The sequence below is a fragment of the Cibotium barometz genome, chromosome 47 (assembly GCF_041138505.1).
Source record: "Cibotium barometz isolate CiBa-2024 chromosome 47, ASM4113850v1, whole genome shotgun sequence".
NCBI lineage: Eukaryota > Viridiplantae > Streptophyta > Polypodiopsida > Cyatheales > Cibotiaceae > Cibotium > Cibotium barometz.
Window position 1 is genome coordinate 15,154,848 of NC_141092.1, and position 22,264 is coordinate 15,177,111.

The window sequence follows — 22,264 nt, forward strand, 5'->3', positions numbered from 1 at the left end:
AATTTTTATGCTAGGGTGTTAGATAGCTTATGTATACGTAAACCTTTATCTTCTATACAAAAGCATAAGTTTTAAGATGTTTCTAAAACCAAGAGATGGTGGGATAATTACCAAATTGTTCCATCATGTGACATTACTAGCAAAACTTATTAGAGACTCCTCTTTAGACTTATATGTTAATTTAAAAAAACTATGACCATAGAGTTGTCTTCTTCAAGTTTGAGGGGCATATGCCCTCTATTCCTTATGATGAAGGTACTCATGCAAGAATTCAATGAAATTTATGCCATAGATTTTGTTCGTTGCTTGTACAAGCTTATTTCTTTTGGCCTAATTGTATTAGAGATAATAGAAGATGTTTTAGAAATTCTTATCCTATCCTTTCTGTGTACTTGTGAGTTCGAATGGAAATCCACTAGCACAAGTGCATGATCATAACTCCTTCTTTGAAAGGTGGTATAAACCCAAGTCCTACCTAGTTTAGAGACCTTCTTTATGACCTTAAGAGATCACATATGACCTTGTAATATCTTTTGACATTAACTCGCCTAAGACTTGAACCTTTTTATTTTGATTCTTAAAGAGAGAGTTACATTGAAATAGTTAAATTCCTTGAGCGCGCCTCGGAATTGGGACAATTGCCAGCCTCGGGCCTCAAACTCTTACCTTATTTTTATCTACACTAACACTCTCATTACTTCAATATGACATCAACTTAGCTGAAGATATAGGCATAGGAGAATTAACCCTTATTAAACAAAATACTGAAAGAGATGCTGACCCAACAATCATTATGGGCATTTTGAGGGGGGATCTTACATTGAAATAGTTAAATTCCTTGAGCGCGCCTCGAAATCGGGACAATTGCCAGTAACTCCTCGGGCCCCTCCTCAAACTCTTACCTTATTTTTATCTACACTAACACTCTCATTACTTCAATATGACATCAACTTAGCTGAAGATATAGGCATAGGAGAATTAACCCTTATTAAACAAAATACTGAAAGAGATGCTGACCCAACAATCATTATGGGCATTTTGAGGGGGGATCTTATATTAACTAACCCGCAAGACATCTTCTTCTATCCCTTGCATCCTATAGTCCTCAACCTCTGTAGTTGGTGTCGTGTGTTATAAAATTCAGACATCTTGGACAACAATGTTGATAAACTCGACCTGTTTGTTCCAGATGGCATACCAGCGACGCCAGCCAACTATGAGGTGGCGGCTAATACTTATCAATGGTTAATTAGTCATGGGTGGTTAGAAGTATATAATACTTGCCAACATTTAAATCTTTGTGAGTCTACCTTATATCACCTGGTTGGCATCCTTGAGCTTTATACTAATATACACAAGCATTTAGAGGCTATGCTCACAAACATAAGCTATAATTTTGATGCCACTCACATAAATTACCCGGATGTTGATAATGAAGAAATCCCTGAAATTCAAAACTTTTTTAAAGCTCATAAACCTAGCCACCCACCCCCTAGCTCTGGTCAAGGCGAAGATGAGGGTCCATCTTTATTTTTCAAAAACACTTACCCTGTATATTTTAATATGGCCTGTAGGTTGCTTAATCCTTATCCTAGCATGCCACCTACTACCTCTTCCCAAGCTGAATGTATCTACTCTTCCTTCTCTCCACCAAAATTAGATTTTCCCACTAACACTCGCCCCCGAGGAGATATTGGTACCTATCCCATCTCCACCACGGCAACCTCAGGAGGTACATAATCTGCCTCCACTTGATAATGTTGTGCCTTATACTAAACACAATGTTTTGGATTCCTTGATAGTTTATCCAACAAGGCAATCCACTATTACATTCGACACTCATGTTCAAAGTGCTAATGCAGATTACTCCTTTCGATCCCACCTGCCAGATTCTACCAGAAGCATATTCGACACTCACACCCACAAGGCAACACTATGTACCATATCCTCTTCATTCCACACGTTCGGAATTAGAAGAATTACTTCTGTTTGGCAGGAGAAGGAACATTATGGGCCAATGTCGCAAAACACATGAAGCTAGCAAACCCTCATCTCTCTGACTTGCTAGAAATTCGTCTGGTCACATTCATGATCAACTATTGTTACAGAAGATGGAGGAAGCAACATCCTGTGCACACCACAGAGGTGGATACACCACCATTTACACAAATGAAGAAGCGCCATAATTGCTAGATTTTGGAGTCCAACCTACATGGAGACAAGAATTTTTAACAGTGCCTGAATACAGCAGAGTTTACATGAGTGCGCTACCGACACTGCATGTGGATCCATTATACATGCCTATCAAGAGAAGGTGGATGCCGTTGGAGTTCAAGGATGCCAAAAGCAGGGATTATCATGTCTGCTATAACTTTCCTATATTCAATCCAGCAACATTTTGGAATATTCAAGAACAAAGACAACAACTGCTGACCTGGATCAAGGCTTGGCGGCGCAGAATACCTGACCCTGCAATTGTGGCCAGTGTTAGGTTCATGAAGTTATTGGTGGTACTCATAGATCAACCTAAAGAACCTTATGATGGCTTTGAAGCACAGCATCTACAGTTCAACATGAACAAAGGGCCTTCACAGACAGAGGGATGCTGTTGTATTACCACTGCTTACGATGTCTTCCAGCTTATATGCATCCGACATTTGAAGACATGATCGACACTGGCTTCTGGAAGTCCCACTCGGCATTCCGTCTCGTGAACACTCTGGAAACTCCAGTCCAGACGTAACTTCTACCGACATGAATTCGGTGACCAGGTCTTCTTCCGACCTCGGTGACAGGTTCTGAGGATAGAACCTACATCAGGAAGGGGGGAATGTTAATCCCATTCGAATTAACAACATGATCCTCAATTGAGGACATTAATAAGTGTCATTCAAAGGCACTATAAAGGTTGTACATTATGAGATATTAGCCACCCAAGGCCTAGTTAGTAAGTTTTGGGCGGCCAAGTGTGAATAAGGGCCAATTGTATATAAGGCATTTTATCATAATGAAAAGGACACAATCCCTTTGTACTATTGAGAGCTCTCCCTTTGTGCTTGTGAGAGAGTGAGGAGTGAGAGCATTCTAGCATTGTGCCTCTTTCATGCTTGTGTGTTTATGCTTGTATAAGAGAGTGAGAGAGAGTGTGATTGGTCTATGTGATGTGAGCGACTCCACGGTGATAGAGTGGAGGTGGAGCTTGGAGTTTGGAGCTTTACAAAGCGAGCTTGGAGGCCTCAAGGGACTCGAGATTGAAGCATTGGTAAGTACCCCACGACAGTTGTGTTCTATTGCTTATCCATTAGATGAATGTGTAGAGTTCTCTCTTGAAGGTGAGGCAATCCATAACAATGACACTCAACAATGCTAAGCATGCTCCCCTGAGCTTGCTTTTTGCGTTCCACATATTTCACCATATTAGATAATCTGGGAAAATTCCCATTCCCATTTAAAAAATGAGATCATGGTGAACTTGTCCAAAATTTTATCAAAACCCCCTCCTATGACATATCGTTAGAAAGGTCTTGAAGAGTAGAATCTAAATCTTCGACAAATTTGGAGTATTATATTTAAGATATGTCCAAAACTATATAGAAAAGTTGATTCCCAAAATATGAGGTTTTTTCAAATTATCTAATATTGACTTTTATTTCATGTGATCATGATTTTCAATTTGGGATGGTTGGGCGGGTTCTAGTTTCTTGATTTGTATGTGAGGTGCACCTAGTGCCGAATCAGAACTTGTTAAATTTGGAGTATTATATTTAAGATATGTCCAAAACTATATAGAAAAGTTGATTCCCAAAATATATGATTTTCCCAAACTATCTAATATTGACTTATATGTCATGTGATCATGATTTTTACTTTGGGATGGTTAGGCGGGTTCTAGTTCTTGATTGGTATGTGAGGTGCACCTAGTGCCAAATCACAACTTGTTTCATCCTCACTTAGCGACATACTAGAACTTGTTTCATCTTCTGACTTTCTTTGGATCGTCAAGTTTTCATTATGTTTACCCATATGACGAGAACGAACTTTCTTTCTATGTCGCACATATGGGTGTTGTGGTTTGTGTGGTAGCCTTTGAGGTAGATGCTTCTATATAATGTGTAGCTTTTGGCTCTTTTGGGGTTATGTCCTCCATAGGCTCTTTTTTCCTGTTCTTTATTTCAACTTTGGTTTTGATAGCTTGTTGCCCCTTGTCCTTCTTGGGTTTAGAAGGTTTTGCTTTTTATTTTGCTTCCTGCTTTAAAGCATGTTCTTCTACCCATTTTGAAGTGTTTACTTTTGCATTCTTTTTTACTATCTCTTGTGCCTTATCTTGTAAGCGTGTAAGCACATTCAAGGGTACCGTAGACAATTGTCCGTTTTGTACACTTAAGATGTTAAGAGTTATATTTTGTGAGACAAGTTGCATTGAAGCAACTCGCCTTGGTAATCTTGGAACATGTGATCAATGCCACATCGTTCACACATGGGTTGCAAAGTGTTAGTGACTATGGGCATGGAAGTATTCCAAACTATGCAGTCTGCCACTTTGTGTGGTGAGGTCCACGACAATAGAAACACTGAAGTGTTCGCTTAACTACTTCTTAAGCGGTTTCTACCCTTTGTACTGTTTCTATTTAGTGCACGAGAGATGGAGGTTTTGAGTTAATTGTTGATGAATTAGGACATAGGGTTGTGTCATGTTCAAAGGTTTTGCAATATATGTAGTACAAAAAAATAGGTGCCTTGTATATGAACAATGGGGATTGGGATGGTCGTAGTGATTGCACTGAACACAAGGAATTTCACTCATCACTTGAAGAGGAATTAAGGATGTTTGGTTTTGAAGGATCTCATCCTCTCTTAGAGATGTCAGTTGTAAGCTTTTAAGCAAAGCTGCATAGAATTCAGGGAATGACAACTCCGAGATCAAATTTTCATTAGCCATTGCTTCACGTGGTTTAGATGAGGAACATCTCGTATCATGATCATCTTTCATCATGTTGTCATATAACCGTATTGCTTCTTTACAACATTGATTGAATGTTTTCGGGTTGGATACAATGATCAAGTTGTGTAAGCTGCTATTCTTTAAGCCCATCATGAAACATCTCTTCAATTGAGCATCATTTAGTTTCTCCCATGGCAGTCCAATAGTTTTATGTGAAGGATAAAATCCTGAATGGTTTCGTTATGTTTTCGCTCAATTGAATAGAATTATATCGCGCTGCACTACACCGATCACCTTGTCTTGAAAAGCCGTGGATGAAGGCTTTTTTCAAAGTCCTGAAGTTTGTCTTGATCGCCAGCATTGTTGACCCATTCATAGGGTTAACAAGATCTACCGCAATTATCTTACATCAAGGAGTCCCGATTAATACATCAAAGGGTCATACATTCAAGATATGAAGCAATAGTGTCCAAAGCTATAACTTGGATGGACACCCGTAATGGAGTATTTATGGCAATTCCCACTTCAAGAGTGTGTGGTAGCAAGTTAGGATGAAGTCCTAAGTGATGTACTTCATGGATATATTATGAGAGTAGTCATTGTAATAATAGCATTAAGCCTCTTATGAGAGTCTTGCTCTTGCTAATCTCTCTCCCTAATGCATGCTAGTGATGTAGCATTATATGGTAGTGATGTGTGTGAATACACTTAGGACCGCCGGGGTACTTTTTCCCTCACTAGGAGGTTTTTTCCCCGTGCGTATGTACACCCTCTTATCTACTCATCTTGGGGTGTGTACTTATCTTTTTGTATACGACACACCTTTCTTCATTCTAATCTAGTAAGTTTGTGTGCTCTCAATATTCTCTATCTTGTGTGTGTGCATTGTTGCAACCCTAACCCTAATTTCAACAATTGGTATCAGAGCTAGCTTTCTTGACACCTGATCTAGTAGTCTGCCTCCCTCCTCTCACGACCCTATTTTTCCTATCTCTGATTGAGATAGTTTTCAGGGTCCGCGATGCAATTTGGGCACGTTTTGGGCACCGCAAGGTTTCTGCAGACGTTCGGAGAGGTGTCATTTTGGATTGGTTCTCCTCGATTTTGGGTGTTTGGGTTGTGTAGCGACAAAGATTTGGTGTGCAGCAGTATCTATAGTGTCTTCAATAACATCAACCATCATACTTTCACCAATAACACTCAATTCTCTACTCTGTGTTATTTTTCATACACTTTGCAGGTGATTCAATCAGTTGTTGGCAGCCATCCAAGGTTGCATTCAGTGAATATTGAGTACTTGCAATGTGTTGAAAGATTTTGCATTTGGTAAAAAGTCATGGTTGGCACAGTAGTGATGTATTCAACATGTTATCTATACTGAGGACAAACTTAATGGGACTAACTACCCATTTTGGTCCTATATGATGAGGCATGTATTGGTTGCTAAAGGCCTTTGGAATGTGGTCAGTGGTAGTGAAACTCATCTTGTTTCACAAGTACCAGTGCAACCAGGTGCTGCAAGTGCATCTGAAGTTGAATCTAATACAGACGTGGCTCCTCCACATGCACCACTAGTACCTCCCACTGCTCCTCAAACGAGATAGGATGGAAGAGATGCACAGGCACATGCATTGCTTGCACTTTCTATGAAGTGAAGCAATATTCCTCAAATTTGGTCATGTAAGACTTCAAAACAGACATGGGATGCACTTGCTGCATTATACCAGGTGCGCAATGAAGCACGTATTGCATATCTACAAAAAATTAGAGTCTGAGCACATGAATGAGGGAGACTCAATGAACAACTTCTTGACCAAAATCAAAGATTTTAAGGAGCAACTTGCTAGTGTGGATGAGATATATCCTACTAGTACATTGGTGCCCACAGTTCTCAATGCATTGCCGGATTCTTATTAGAGTTTTGCCTCTACCCTTAGAATCATGATGAAGGAAAATCCAAATGCCCTTACATTTGATAAGCTGGTTTTAATACTCTTGCAAGAAGAGAAGTCTAGGCAAAACAGATCTATTATGCAAGTTGGTGACCAAGCTTTTGTTGCCAATCAGAAAGACAAAGGTAAAGCTTCTTCACATGGTAGCTATAAGCCAAAATCAGAATCCTCAGGTAAGGATGCATAGAAAGAAGGTGATAAGCCTAAAAAGAAGGGCAAGTGTCACTACTGTAGGAAACCAGAGCACTACATAAATGAGTGTAAGAAAAGGATAGAGAAGGAGAAAAAGAAAGAATCGGGCATGGTTGTGGTGGCTGATGCATCTACACGCAGAGAAGAAGGAATCTACAAGTTTTGCCCAAGATGATTGGGCATGGGCTGTACACTGCAGTTATGACCCTTTTGTTCATGATGCATGCATGTTAGTGGCAGAATCGGATGCTTGGTACTTTGACAATGGTGCTAGTAAGCACATTACTTCACAAAAAAGTTTGTTCCCATCTCTAGAATCTGTCCCAAGTGCAAGAACCGTCACATGTGCAAATGGTTCCTCATATCCTATCAAAGAAGTTGGTAGAGTTGTGCTCACTGCTGCAAATAGGGGTGCATTTACTCTTTCTAAAGTTTTATATGTGCCAGGCATTAAGAAGAACTTGCTGTCAGTTTCAGCCATAGCCTTGTCAAGCTTGACGGTGAAATTTGTGGATGACAGATGTATAGTTCAAGATAGAAATGATAGTTATTATATCATTGCCTCTCAGCTACCTTGTTTCATGGCCTATACAAGATAGATGTATTTGAAAAGTTGCAACATGATGCTTAGTCTCTATGACGACTCATGCTATGAGTGATGCAGAATTATGGCATGCATGATTTGGCCGTCTGAATTATGGCAGTTTGTTACGCCTTCAAAGGCATGATATGGTGTCTGAGTTGCCAACTCCTACTAGACATGTATGTGAGGGGTGTATTCTTGGTAAAATGCATCGGGCATCATTTCCAAAGGATGGATCTGTGAGAGCTGTTAAGAAGTTACAGCTTATACATAGTGATATATGTATCCTATGAGGACACCATCTATTGGGGGATATCTCTACTTCATCACTTTTATTGATGATTACTCCACATATAGTTGGGTGTATGTATTGAAGTAGAAGTCAAAGGTTTTTATGTGCTTTGGGCACTTCGTATCCATGGCTGAAAATGCATGTGAATGTAAAGTTGGCACCCTTCGTTCAGATCGAGGGGGGGAGTATATGTCCAAGGAATTTCATGCATATATGGCTGAAAAAGGTATAAGGCATCAATGTACAGTGCCATACACACCTCAACAAAATGGTGTGGCTAAGAGGAAGAATAGGGCTCTCATGGAGATGGCACGATGTATAGTGAATGCCTAAGATTTACCTCACAGTTTTTGGTTAGAAGTAACTATGTGTGAACAAATGCCCTACCAAGGCCTTGCAATCTAAAACTCCTTTATGAAGCTTGGAATGGCAGGAAGTCTTCTGTGGCTCATTTGTGTGTTTTTGGTTGTCTTGCTTATGCTCTTGTGTGCCTAAGCAACAACACAGTAAGCTTGATGATAAGGTAGTTAAATGCATATTTGTGGGATACAGTTCAGAAAGCAAGGGATATAGACTTTGCCATCCACCCTCAAAGCGGATTTTGGTAAGTAGAGATGTTGTTTTTATCGAAAACTCAGTTTAGCCCATGCTTTCATGCAAAAAATAGTAGAATGTATGCTCACATGACATTTTTGATTCGCTCTTACCTTTGTTTAATGGAGGCAGCCATATGTAGAGCAATTGAATGCTCAACCAAGTGCTCAAATTCAGCCTTTGCAGGTGCAAAATCAGCCTGCAAATCAGCCTTTTAATGAGGCAATTATTGAGGATGTAGTGGATGAGGAGAGTGCAGCCATAGAAGAATCTAGGCGTATGCCAAAATGGCTTGTGCAGACATTGAGGGATAGCAAGTTGGCAGCTTCTTTACCTAGCAGAACTCGTGCAGGTTCTCATCATGCAAATTATTCTCATGTGGATCATGTTCTCATTTCTACTTTATGTAATGAGGAGAAACCTGTTTCCTTTGAGAAAGCACATGATTATGATCATTGGATGCATGTTATGCAGGATGAGTATAGCTCTATACTTAAGAATAACACCTAGTATTTGATAGATCTACCTCATGGCAAGAAGGCCATTGGTACTAAGTGGATTTACAAGTTAAAATGCAAAGCAAATGGTAGCATTGATCACTACAAGGCCAGACTTGTTGTTGCAAAGGGGTATGCCCAACAAAAGGGCATTGATTGTGATGAGACCTTTGCACCCACATCTCGTATGACTACCATTAGGTGTCTCATTGCATTGGCAGCACATCATAGGTAGAATGTACATTAGTTGGACATTAAGATTGCATTCTTGAATGGTGATTTACATGAGGAGGTGTATGTATCGCAGCCTCGTGGTTTTGTTGTGAAAGGAGAAGAGTCTATATACAAGTTGAAAAAGGCTCTTTATGGCCTTAAGCAGGCTCCTAGAGCATAGTATGAGAAGATTCATGCATACTTGGTTGCAAATGATTTTTGCAACAGTCCAACAGAGAGTACCCTCTATGTGAAAAGGAGTAAGGATACATTTTTGGTCATCATTCTATACGTTGATGACATGCTACTCACGGGACCCGATATAGATCAGATTTCAACCTTTAAGGCTGATTTGTAGTCATCGTTTGAGATGTCAGATTTGGGGCCGTTGCATTACTGTTTGGGGATTCAGCCTATGCAATGCAATGATGGCATTATTATGTTGCAGTCTAAATATATATAGAAGCTATTGAAGAGGTTTAATCTTGAATACTGTAAACCTGTGGTGGCTACACCTATGGAGATAGGTACTCAACTTAGTCTTCAAGATGCAGGAGACTAATACTTCGTTCATGCTCTCGTAAAAATAAATAAAAAATAAAGATAAGTTTAAAAAAATGAATTTAACTTTTTTTATGAAGTCTACTTTACAGCGTGAAACCCTAAGGTTTCACATCGTAACACTTCGTTCACGCCCTCGAAAAAAAATTAAATTAAAAAAATGATAAAATTCATGAAGTCTGATTCACGCCGTGAACTACACCCTACTAGTTCACGACGTGAAAGGGGGTCCGTCTCGCGGCCCAAAAAAAAAAGAATCTGGAAAACACCCCTGTTTGGAGGCTCGTATCTCCTAAATCGTAAATTCGATGAAGGCACTCTAGTCAATGTTTACAGAAAACCCGCAAACCCTTACAGCACACCTATAAAATTCAAGATCTCACTTGTAAATTTTACTTTTTGCAATTTTAAAGATCGATAAAATTTTAAGCATTTTAATTATATTTTAGTGAAAAAACCTATAAATATTCAAGAAAAACTTGTAAATTTTAAAATTGCAAGTTTTAAGATATGAGAAGAAACTGATTCTAGTGCTCATCGAAAAGCTAACATTGAGATCTTCAACTTTGGTCTTGGCCGTCCGAAGTCAAAATCGATCGTTTTGGCCTCTGAATAGAAGCATCAAAATTCGACCCAAAAATCGAGGTTCCAAACAGCCCGAAAAGCACGAAAAATCACAAAAAACAACGTGAAAACGACGTCGAACTAACTTCAAGTTACTTTTTGAGGGTATAAAAAACGATAAAATCACAGACGACTCAGGGAAACAAAGTTGTACTCCAAAAATACTACAACTCTGTCATACAAAGTTTTTCAAAATTCATTTTGGAACCCTCAAAAACGTACAAAATAGGAAAAAAATTCTCAAATTTTTTTTCATCTTAAGACTAATGGAAAATAGGTTTTAGGACCTCCTCTTCCATCTGGGAAGTTACTAGCATGCACTTTTTTCGGAAAAATATCTCAGGTCGTTCACATGCGTATAGCGCCTAAAGCTAATTAGGACAAACGGACACTCGTTTGACCCAACGCAGAGTACACCATGTCTCTTAAGGTTGTAATGGGCTATGAGAAAATATAAAAAAGAAAAAAAAAACGTGTGCTTGCTCATTAAGGAGCATTTAGGCAATCAGACATGGCAACAACGATAGAGGGATTACCAGGGATCACATAAGGATTGAACCCAATGGCTGGCGTCTTCGAGCGCAATTGAGATCTATGCCCCAAATGCACCTTTCCCAATACCATTGGCCATGCCTATAACAAGTGTGTCATCGAGTTTTATACCCCTTGTCACTTCGATCCCATCGAGCTGCTTTAGTCCCTTACCTAACATCTCCACAAATCCTATAGGTACCAATCCTTTTCTAGATGCCCACACCTTGGACATACTAGCTCATCTAAGAAGGGGGGTAGCCCAAGGATCAGTGAGTTTCTCCCAACAAGAGCACTTACATACGGCCTCAGTGACATATAGAAATACGGCCATACAAATTTTCAAAATTATGGGCAAATACAACGACACAACTCATCTTGTTCAATTCATACAAATGTTTGAACAGAGATGTGAAACCTTTGGAAACCCAAACTGCCCCACGAGGTACATGCGTTCAACTTATGCTTAGAGGAAAAAGCTAGTCGGATAGTTCATCACACCGATGCCAACAATCAAGGCCAACTTCAAAACCTTGAAAACAACCTTTATCCACGATTTTTCAAGACAAGGTGATCGGTGGAGTGCAGCGAAAGAACTCTATTCGATTGAGCGTAAACCAAATGAAACCATTAGAGATTTTATCCTTTATAAGACTCTTGGACTCACATGTGAGTCATGGGAGAAATTAAACGATTTTCAATTGAAGAGATGTTTCATGATGGGCTTAAATAAAAAAAGCTTACATAACTTGATCATTGTATCCAACCCAGAAACATTCGATTAATGTTGTAAAGAAGCAATACATTTAAATGACAACATACTGGAACACTTCATCCACAATTGACTTAAAACCTCCATCTCCCGTGCACCAAACAGAAACAATCCAAAGGGTAGAAACTGCTCACAAGAAGCAGTTAATTAAACATTTCAATGTTTCTATTGTCGTGGACCTCACAAGGTGGCACGCTGCACAGTTTGGAATACTTCCATGCCCATAGTCACTAACACTTTGAGACCCATGTGTGAACGATGTGGCATTGATCACATGTTCCAAGATTGCCCAAGACGAGCTGCTTCAATGCAGATTGTCTCACAAAATACAACTCTAAACATCTTAAGTGTATAAAACGAGCAATTGTCCACAGTACCCTTGAATGTGCTTACACACTTATAAGCCAAGGCATGAGAGATGGTCAAAAAGATAATACCTCAACATGGGTAGAAGAACAAAGCATAACCCAAAAGAAAAAGCAAAACCTTCTAAACCCAAGAAAAAAAAGGGACAACAAACTATCAAAACCAAGGTTGAATTAAAGGACAGGGAAAAGGAGCCTGTGGAAGACATAAACCCAAAAGAGCCAAAAGCTATACATGATGCAGAAGCATCCACCTTAAAGGTCACCACACAAACCTCAAAACCCACATGTGCGACATAGGATACAAAAGCCCAAAGGAAAATTCGATCCCGTCGCATGGGTAAACATAAAGAAAACCTGATGATCCAAAGAAAGTTAAAAGATGAAACAAGTTCTAGTATGTCACTAAGAGAGGATAAAACAAGTTCCAACTCTTCACTCAGTGCACCTCATAGACCAATTAAAAACTAGAACCCACCCAACCACCCCAAATGGAAAATCATGATCATATGATATATACGGAATGTAAAAAGCAAGCTCAGGAGAGCATGCTTTGCTTGGTTGAGTGTCTTATAGGATTACCGGTTGTGATTGAGCCTAATAATACCAAACCTAACAAAATAACCAAAATACAAAGCCCAGAGGAGTATCGCTTCCCCTTTAAAGAGGAAGACATACTCTCTACAGAAGAGTCATTCGAGACACATTGCACGAATTATGTGGTTGAGAAAGCACGTGAGGAATTCGATAATTCCCTTACAAAATTAAAGCAATCTGTCAAAACCTCATTTGGAGGAATGCTCTTCTCTCATGGTGAAGCCAGCATAACATCAGCACTTGCACCTTTAAGAGCTCAACATGAGTTATACCAAGACATAAAGAGCTCCATAGAGTGAGACTGTGAGGATTCGCAAGTTTCCAAACAGACCTCATTTAGAATTGTTAGAGGACCAAGTGTGCCAGTGTACACATTAGCTACTCTGGAAAGAGCTGAGAGCCAAAAAGAGGATGAAAGTGAATGGGAATATGAAACCAAAACGGGATCTAAAGCTAAAACAAAAACTGAAACATCCATGGTTTCTCTAGAAGATTCTATCATGATATGGTTGGATTTCCTTACAGACAATGATACTAAGTGCAAACCCGCATTGATTAGCGCTCGAGCTAGTCATAACATCATGACAATAGGCACTTGGGTGTCATTGGGACAACCTAAACTTATCCCTACAGACAATGGTCTTGCAAGAGGAGCCAATGGACAAGCATTGAAGTTCCAGGTTACTTTAGCTATGATACTCAAACAATCGGTGGAGATGTGGAATTTACATTCCATGTTATCCTAGATTCCCTTGAGTATGATGTCATCCTTGGTAAAACTTGGATACATGTCTCGTTGTATTCAATAGATGAATCCATGGAAACAGTCACCTTGAACACTCTTGCAGGCAATGTACAATTACTATTACGGGAGGAAGAGACTTTAGAGGAGCTGGAACTTCCAACATATCTTTCTGAAAAGATCCCTAAGATTTTAGTTGGATTGGATTTGAAATTTCAAATAAAATCACCACAGCTCAAGCACAGCTTTATCCAACACAAGAACACAATCTCATGACCCATATTTGTTAGGTCAACCAACACTCACAGCTCATCCTGAAAGGATTCCTTTTACACAAGACTTGAACATGCCATGTTTGGGATACTTTGAACATACAGTGTATATTGAAACTAATCCCCTTACTTGAAACTAATCCCCTTGAAAGTTTTTTGTGGTTGAGTATGTGTTAGAAGCAGACTTGATCTTGGGGCATAAATGGACTATTGTTGCCCACAATAGAGTCATCATGATGGTCAATGACAAAAAGTTGACAATACCATATTGCAAGGAAGAGGATCCAACTTTAATGGATTTCTATGATGCTGAACGTAAAAGGTTACAAGCCTCTTCCAGACAGAAGCCCCTCTACACAAGACCTATAGCCTCAGCGCCAACCAATGTGGAGGAGGGCCCCAAACCTTTCACATCAACCAAAAAGAAAACTCCACCAAGACAACCAACATTACGATATCTTATTGGTATCAAGATGTGGGTGGGGAAGCAGCTACTTGTAGCCCAAGGATACTACGAAGATGCCAATTAAATTTGGGTTCCTCGATAGTCAAAGCCTCTTCCTCAACGCAACACTCAAATGCCAAGGAAAAAGAAAAGTACTCCACAACACCGTCCACAAAAACCTATGCGAGTTCCTCAAAGAACTCCACCAAGTCAGCAAGTGTGGGTACCAAAAAAGATTATTGCAAGCACAAGGATACTACCAAAGTAATACCAAAACTTGGATTCCCAAGCACATCACAAAGCCCCCTAAGCTTGCACAAAGAAGGAAACCTCAGCACACCAAACGCATCAACCACCAATTTATAAAGTTCATTAAAGATGGGTGCTTGTGCATGTAAACCCTACAATCTCATGGGGTAAAAACCTAAAACTTCACAAGGTAAAAACCTGCAATCTCACGAGTAAAAACTTGCAATCTCACGGGATCAAAACTTGCAACTTCACAAGGCCAAAACCTGCACTTTCACGTGTTTAAACTGTTTCACGGGATAACCACCCTTCACGGCCTAAAAACTTGCACTTTCACGGAGACACCATTTCACGGAATAACCCTTCACGGCCAAAAAACCTACAATCTCACAAGTTCAGGTCTCTCACGAATTAACAGTCTCACGGCTTAAGAACTTGCACTTTCACAATTTAAGCCATATTACGGATTAATCATCTCACACATTAACTCTTCCCAACAATCTTCAATAGCCATTATATTTTGTTAAGCTTATCGCTTTTTTTGGCTATATTAACATAGCAGTTGCTCCATGAGTACATATCCATACTCATGCATTGGAGGACATTTGCACCAAAGCCTCGGCATCGACAACTTCCAGGTACATCTCTAAATGGGGGAGCCATAGTGGGCGAAAGCCTGGTCAATGGTACAACCTATTGCCTGGAATTTTCTTTCAAATTATAAACCTCTCCAAACGACGCTACCATCTTCACAAATCAATGATCTTCAATCCTTAGTGAAGATATCTATATTAGCCTCGCAAGTCGACGGAATTCTTTCAATCCTCGCCAACAAGTGGCTACTTCAACACATAGTAGTTCAATAAGAGTCTATACGACTCACTTCTTGTACTTCATGTATATCTACTTCATATGTGCACTTAAATATACATAAAAACATAAAAAGCACATGGGCAAAAGAAAGCATGAACATGTCCTACTCAACAACATTTGACAAGAATCCTGCCACCCAAAGGGACATCATCGAAGATAATTTCTTCAAATGATGAATGCCGCTTTAATGAATCAAATGAGGAACTGAGAATCACCATCTCGTTCTGATGATTAAGTCTACATTCCTCTGGATCCTTCCCTTTCTTCTCTCCCATTATTAACATCTCTTAGCATCCCCACTAACACACATCACATGTAACCTTGCTTGTGATTGCAAAAAAAAAGAGGAAAAAATCCCCCCAAAAAAGAAAAAAAAGGATGCTCACACATATAAAAATGCAATCATTCGCAAAAAACCCCACCCTTCACCCCGTTAGGAATTCTCAATAAACCACTAACCTTTTCATTCACTAACTAGCTTTTCTTATTCCTTCCGGAGGGACAAAGACCATTGAGCGTCAATCAACATCAAAGCCATGGACAAAGCTTATCCATTCTCCCCACGCAAAGGTCTTCAACGCAATGGCGGGGGGATGTTAGCCCATTCCTAGGATTAACAAGATCTACCACCATTATCTTACATCAAGGAGTCCCGATAGATACACCAAAGGGTCATACATTCAAGATATGAAGCAATAGTGTCCAAAGCTACTACTTGGATGGGCACCCGTAATGGTGTAACGGAGTATTTATGGCAATTCTCGCTAAAAGAGCATGTGGTAGCAAGTAGGATGAAGTCCTAAGTGATGTACTTCATGGATATATTATGAAAGTAGTCATTACAATAGCATTAGGCCTTTTATGAGCCTAAAGTGCCCAGTCGGCCATAGTTTAAGTGACTGTGAACACTTATGGCCATGTATATAAGTGAATATCTCTCATAATACAACATACTCTCTCATTGTGCAATTGAGTGTCTTGCTCTTGCTAATCTCTCTCCCTAATGCATGCTAGTGAGTGTATGTGAGTGAAGTGAGGAGAGAGAAGGGACGAGTACCCATAGTGCAACACAACAATGTGACAACGCTCGCAGGAGGCGTGGTGGAATTGCTTCTAAAGGAGTTGTAGAGCTTAGAGACCTCAAGGGTTACGAGCTTGGCCCATTGGAAAGACCCTCACGACAATTGCGGTTCAATAGGTAGTCTCCTTTTGGATGTGTTTCAAGGAGGGTTAGGGTGAGCCTTAACAAGCATCAATGTGATGAACCATCGACTAGCCTTTCCCACTAAGCATAGGTTCAACGCATTTACCTTGGTGGGGCAGTTTGGATTTCCAAAGGTTTCACATCTCTGTTCAAACATTTAAATGAATTGAACAGGATCAGTTGTTCCATCATATTTGCCCATGATTTTTGAAATCTGTACGGCCGTGTTTTTGTACGAGCCCCACTGAGGCTGTGTGTGAGTGCTCTTGTGGTGGGTAGGGACTCACTTAGTCCTTGGGGTAACCCCCCTTCCTAGATTAGTCAATATATCCAAGGTGTGGGCATCTAGGGGTTGCAAAGGGTTGGTACCTCTATAAGATTTGTGGGAATGTTAGGTAAAGGACCAAAGTCCGGTGGGATTGAAGTGATAGGGGGTGTAAAACCTGATAACACACTTCTTGTCAGAATGGCCAATGGTATTAGGAGGTGCATTTGTTGCATTAATCTCAATGGTTTGAAGATGTCAGCCATTTGGGGCATTAATCTCAATGGCTTGAAGATGTCAGCCCCATTGGGTTCAGTGAGGGTGTCGGCCCACGTAGTCTCTCTACTGTTGCCATGCCTGACACTACCAATTGCTCCTTAATGAGCAAGCACTTTTTTTTTGGCTTTTTAGGATTTATGACAGCCTCAGGAGGCCTAAGTGTCCGTTTGCCCAAATTAGATTAGACGCTACACGCACGTGAATGACCTCTTATATATTTTTCCAAAAAAAGTGCACGATGGTACCATCTTAGATGAAAGAGGAGGTCTCAAAACCTATTTTCCATCACTGTCTAAAGACGAAAATTATTTTCGAGAAGAATTTTTCTATTTCGCAGCCTGTTTTTGAAGGTGTTCCAAATGGAATTTGGAAAAACTCTACATGAGAGAGTTGTAGTATTTTTGAAGTACGACAACTTTGTCTCTCTGAGTTTTTCGTGATTTTGTCACTTAGACCCTCAAAAAGTAGCTCGAATATGGCCGCAATTGTTTTCACACTGTTTTGGGCAATTTTTAGTGCTTTTAGGACCGTTTTTTGCCTCGATTTTTGGGTCGAATTTTGAGACTGCTGGTCGGAGGCCAAAATGATGAATTTTCCCTCGGACCCTCAAGACTAATTTCGAAGAGCCTGATGTCGGCTTTTTGATGAGCACTAGAGCGCCTTCAACGGATTCACAGTTTAGGAGATACGAGTCTCCAAATAGGACTGTTTTCTATAGGTTTTTTTTTGGTCGACACCCCCTTTCACGTCATGAAACAGCAAGGCACATGTCGTGAAATGGACTTCATGAAAAGATTATATATATATATATATTTTTTTGTGCGAGGGACTGTTTCATACCGTAAACCCTTAAGGCGTGAAGCAGACTTCACGGATTTCATTTAAAAAAAATTCTCTTTTTTTTTTGGGCGCGAAGACTGTTTCACACAGTGAGATGCTTAAGGGTTTCACGCTATGAATCCTTAAGGCGTGAAACGGACTTCACGGATTTTATCAAATTTAATTTTGTTTTTTTTTCACATGAGGCCTTAAGGCGTGAAACGTCGTTTTTTTTTCCCGTGTGGGACCTTAAGGTGTGAATGGGTTAAAGTGCGAAATGCTATTTTTTTTTACGTGAGGCCTTAAGGCGTGAAACGTCGATTTTTTTTTTGCGTCTAGAGAGAAATTCGAGTTTCCTTGTTTCAGGGGGGATATTTTTTTGAATTTAAATTGGGGAGACATGGGCATTTTCCCAAAAAGGCAAGTGGGATTCAAAAAAGTCAACCTTTTTATGACACCCCCTTACACCCTCATAAATGACCCTTAAAATGGACAATTTAACAACTCATTTGTATCTTCTCATTCAATACTCATTAGCCTTAATGAGTTATGTAAAAAAGTGTTCAAAAATTAATCAAAGATTAATTTTTTCACTAATCTTTCTCTTTTAAACTAATCAAGAGTTCTAATTAACCACTAATCACTAATTAATTCACACCATTGAGCACATCATTAGATAAAGCATGAAATTGCTAAGCTATGTGTATTAATAAATGTGTAAATTAGTGTATAGTTAAAGATTAATTAAATTATTAATTAATATTTCTTCTCTTTAAGCAAAATTAAGCAAGCAAAAGAGAGGAAAATTCATCCAATTGATATAGAAGTTGATGTAATTAGGTGTTTTGATGCATTTAGATACTCTCAAAACACTCAAAAACACTAATTTTGACCTCTTATATGATTAATTTGGACCCCCAAAAACACATTTTCTAAATTTTTTGCCTCTTGAACTGGATTAATCACCCTTAATGACAAAAACCAGTAAATTAAGAAAGATTAATTAATTTCAAGGATTTTTTGATGGTTTTGAGAAATTTTTTCATTGATTAAGCTACTCCTATTGCTTGCTAACACTCTAATGCATACAAATCAAACAAAAAACATACAATTCAAGCAAAAATTAATGATTCTAGCTCTATGTTTAACTCTAAAGTAAGCTAAAAAACACTAAGAATTGCATTATGTTGCATTGTTTGATGCAATGGATGCAAACTAAGCCTAATACACTCTATGTGAAAGCCCTAGGAACATTAAAAACCACATTATCAGCAACAAAAACAATAATTTAAGCAAAAACACATTCTTAACAAAACAAAAAAAGAGAGCTATTTCTCACAAAAACATATTCTTAACAAAACAAAAAAAGAGAGCTATTTCTCACAAAATCACACACAAATCTCCATCAAATCCACATCTTTTTCATGTGAAACCATTAATAAAGACAATGGGCAATGGGTAATGCGTAGATTAGAGAAAAAAAGAGAGCTATTTCTCACAAAATCACACACAAATCTCTATTAAATCCACATCTTTTTCATGTGAAACCATTAATAAAGACAATGGGCAATGGGTAATGCGTAGATTAGAGAAAAAAAGAGAGCTATTTCTCACAAAATCACACACAAATCTCCATCAAATCCACATCTTTTTCATGTGAAACCATTAATAAAGACAATGGGCAATGGGTAATGCGTAGATTAGAGAAAAACGACAGAAAAAGCCAAGGGATGATTCCCCGGCAGCGGTGCCAAAAATGTTATGGCTCACCCATATCCTCCTTGAAACACATCCAACAAGAGATTACTTGGTAAACTGCAACTGTCGTGAGGATCTTTTCAATGGCCGAGCTCGTAACCCTCGAGGTCTCCAAGCTCTATAACTCCTTGAGAAGAAATTCCACCGTGTCTCGCGAGCGTTGTCACACCATCGTATTTTGCACTACGTGTACTCGTTCCTCCTCTCACCTCACCACACACTCACTAGTATGCATTAAAGAGAGATTAGTAAGAGGATCATCAAGAGCAAGACTCTATTGCACAATGGGAGAGTAGATTTGTATTATGAGAGAAATTCACTTATATACATGGTCATAAGTGTTCACACTCACTTAAACTACGGCTGGTCGGGCACTTTAGGCTCATAAGAGGCCTAATGCTATTACAATGACTACTCTCATAATATATCCATGAAGTACATCACTTAGGACTTCATCCTAACTTACTACCACATGCTCTTGAAGCAAGAATCGCCATAAGTATTCCGTCACACCATTACGGGCGCTCGTCCAAGTTGTAGCTTTGGACACCATTGCTTCATATCTTGAATGTATGACCTTTTGGTGTATCTAATAATACCTTTGCTTGCACTCATAGAGGCTGCAAGTAAAGAATGCAAGAGCATATGTAGTTTAAAAGGGTGATATACCCAAGCCTATGAGACGAAGAAGAGCAAAGAAAGTTTGAAAAGGAGAGCTTATCCAGGGTAGATTTGGCAAAAATACAACTACAACTACTTCAATTACTCTTTTAGATAAATATCCATTGTTAGAACAATGGCTAAATTAACAAGCTACAACTAGAACTTCAAAAAGAGTAGGAAACTATCTTAATCTTAAGTAGGAAATGAGTCAATTGGAAGAAGCTACAAATTTGGGGAGCTACCATTCTCCAAGAAAAGACATTCAAGCACAAGTATTGACTACCACTCAGAGGGGTTTTACTTATTGTGTAGTAGACGAGCTAAGTTGCCCTCCTACAACTCACTGTAGTGCTCAACACTACCTTACCATGCTGTCTTTCATTGTTGTTTGAGCTGCACTATGAGTTGTTGAGTAATTTACTCAAGTTTGCAATGTCTAACCTAACTAGTCCATCGAGTAGGAGTGATACACACATAGTGAATCATATCATGGATGCTACAACTCGAGAGCTTCGCTTCTTTCTTGCCATCAACTCTCGCACACAAAAACTACTTATAGGGACTAAAAAATGCAATTGATAAGGCATTAAACCAACTCTCTCACTCTCTCTCTCTCTCTCTCTCTCTCTCTCACACACACACACACACACACACACGCACACACACGCATTTACTCTCTTATGAAGTTCTCATTTTCACTCATATAATAGTCCTCACACTTAGATTTGCCTTTTCACTCTCTTTACCATTCACACATGCATTATAAGCCAAATCCTTGTCTTAATACACACAAGTGAATTTGCCTACTTTCTCATTAGACAAAAAGGTAAATCCACATCAAAGAGATAGTGGGTGGGAAATGCACTATTGGAAGCACAATGATATTATGCCAGTAACACAAGGATATGGTTGCCAAAGTCTATTGTTATCCCACACCAAGCCTCTTCCACAATGCACCTCTTGCCCCAAACCAAGGAAGCTTAACCCTCACCACAATGGTAATGATATTATGCCAGTAAGTAACAGAAGGATATGGTTGCTAAATTCTATTATTACCCCACACCGAGCCTCCTTCACAATGCACCCCTCACCCCAAACCACGGAGCCTCAACCCTCACCAGAATGGTAATGGTGACCCAAGAAACCCAAAGGAAGAAAGTAATGAAAAGAGGAAAGCAAAGGTGTTGGAGAAATTGAGTAGGAGACAACATGAGTCAAAAGAGACATAATAGGAGTCCTCAATATCCACACTACCACCTTTTACACTCATCATCTACGCATGCACACATCTGAGCTCAATTCACATCTTTTAAGTCTACACAAAACCCTTTCTGTTGGTGCACAAAATAAAAACAATTAGAAAATCATGTGTGATTTCTCTCGATTCATGCAAGGTTCCTCTTGAATTATACGAGGTTCCTCTAAAAATATCATACGATTCGAGGTCCATTATTATGTCAAATCACACATAATTCCATGGGATTCCTCACGATTTCCACTGGTCCTTCCACCACCACAACATGTTAGTCTCCTCGAATTCTCCTCGAATCCCACATTATTCTTCTATCACCACATGAAATTTCTTCTATCACCACATGAAATTTCTTATTGAATCATGTGTGATTCTTTAGAAATCCACTCCACATTGAGTGACCTTTTTGGTAGGTCTCAAGCTCTAGTAGCTCCAATTCTCCTCCAATTCCGCCACCACAACAAGCTAGGGGGAAGGGCTTGATGGAGGGGGCCATGGTAGTAGCACTAAATGCCAAGACTTATGCTGATATCATACAATGACTACATTTCAGCAAGCTTTTCTTGAAATAAAGTTTTAATAGAGCAATCTTGCAAGGTAGAGGCAGAGTCTCGGACTTGGAAACTAAACTCATCAACTTGCTCTAGAATATAGTTAAGCACACCCAAGATGTGATGTAGAGAGGAAGGCCCGAGCAACTCTGCTAGAGATCCATACAGAACCTTTTG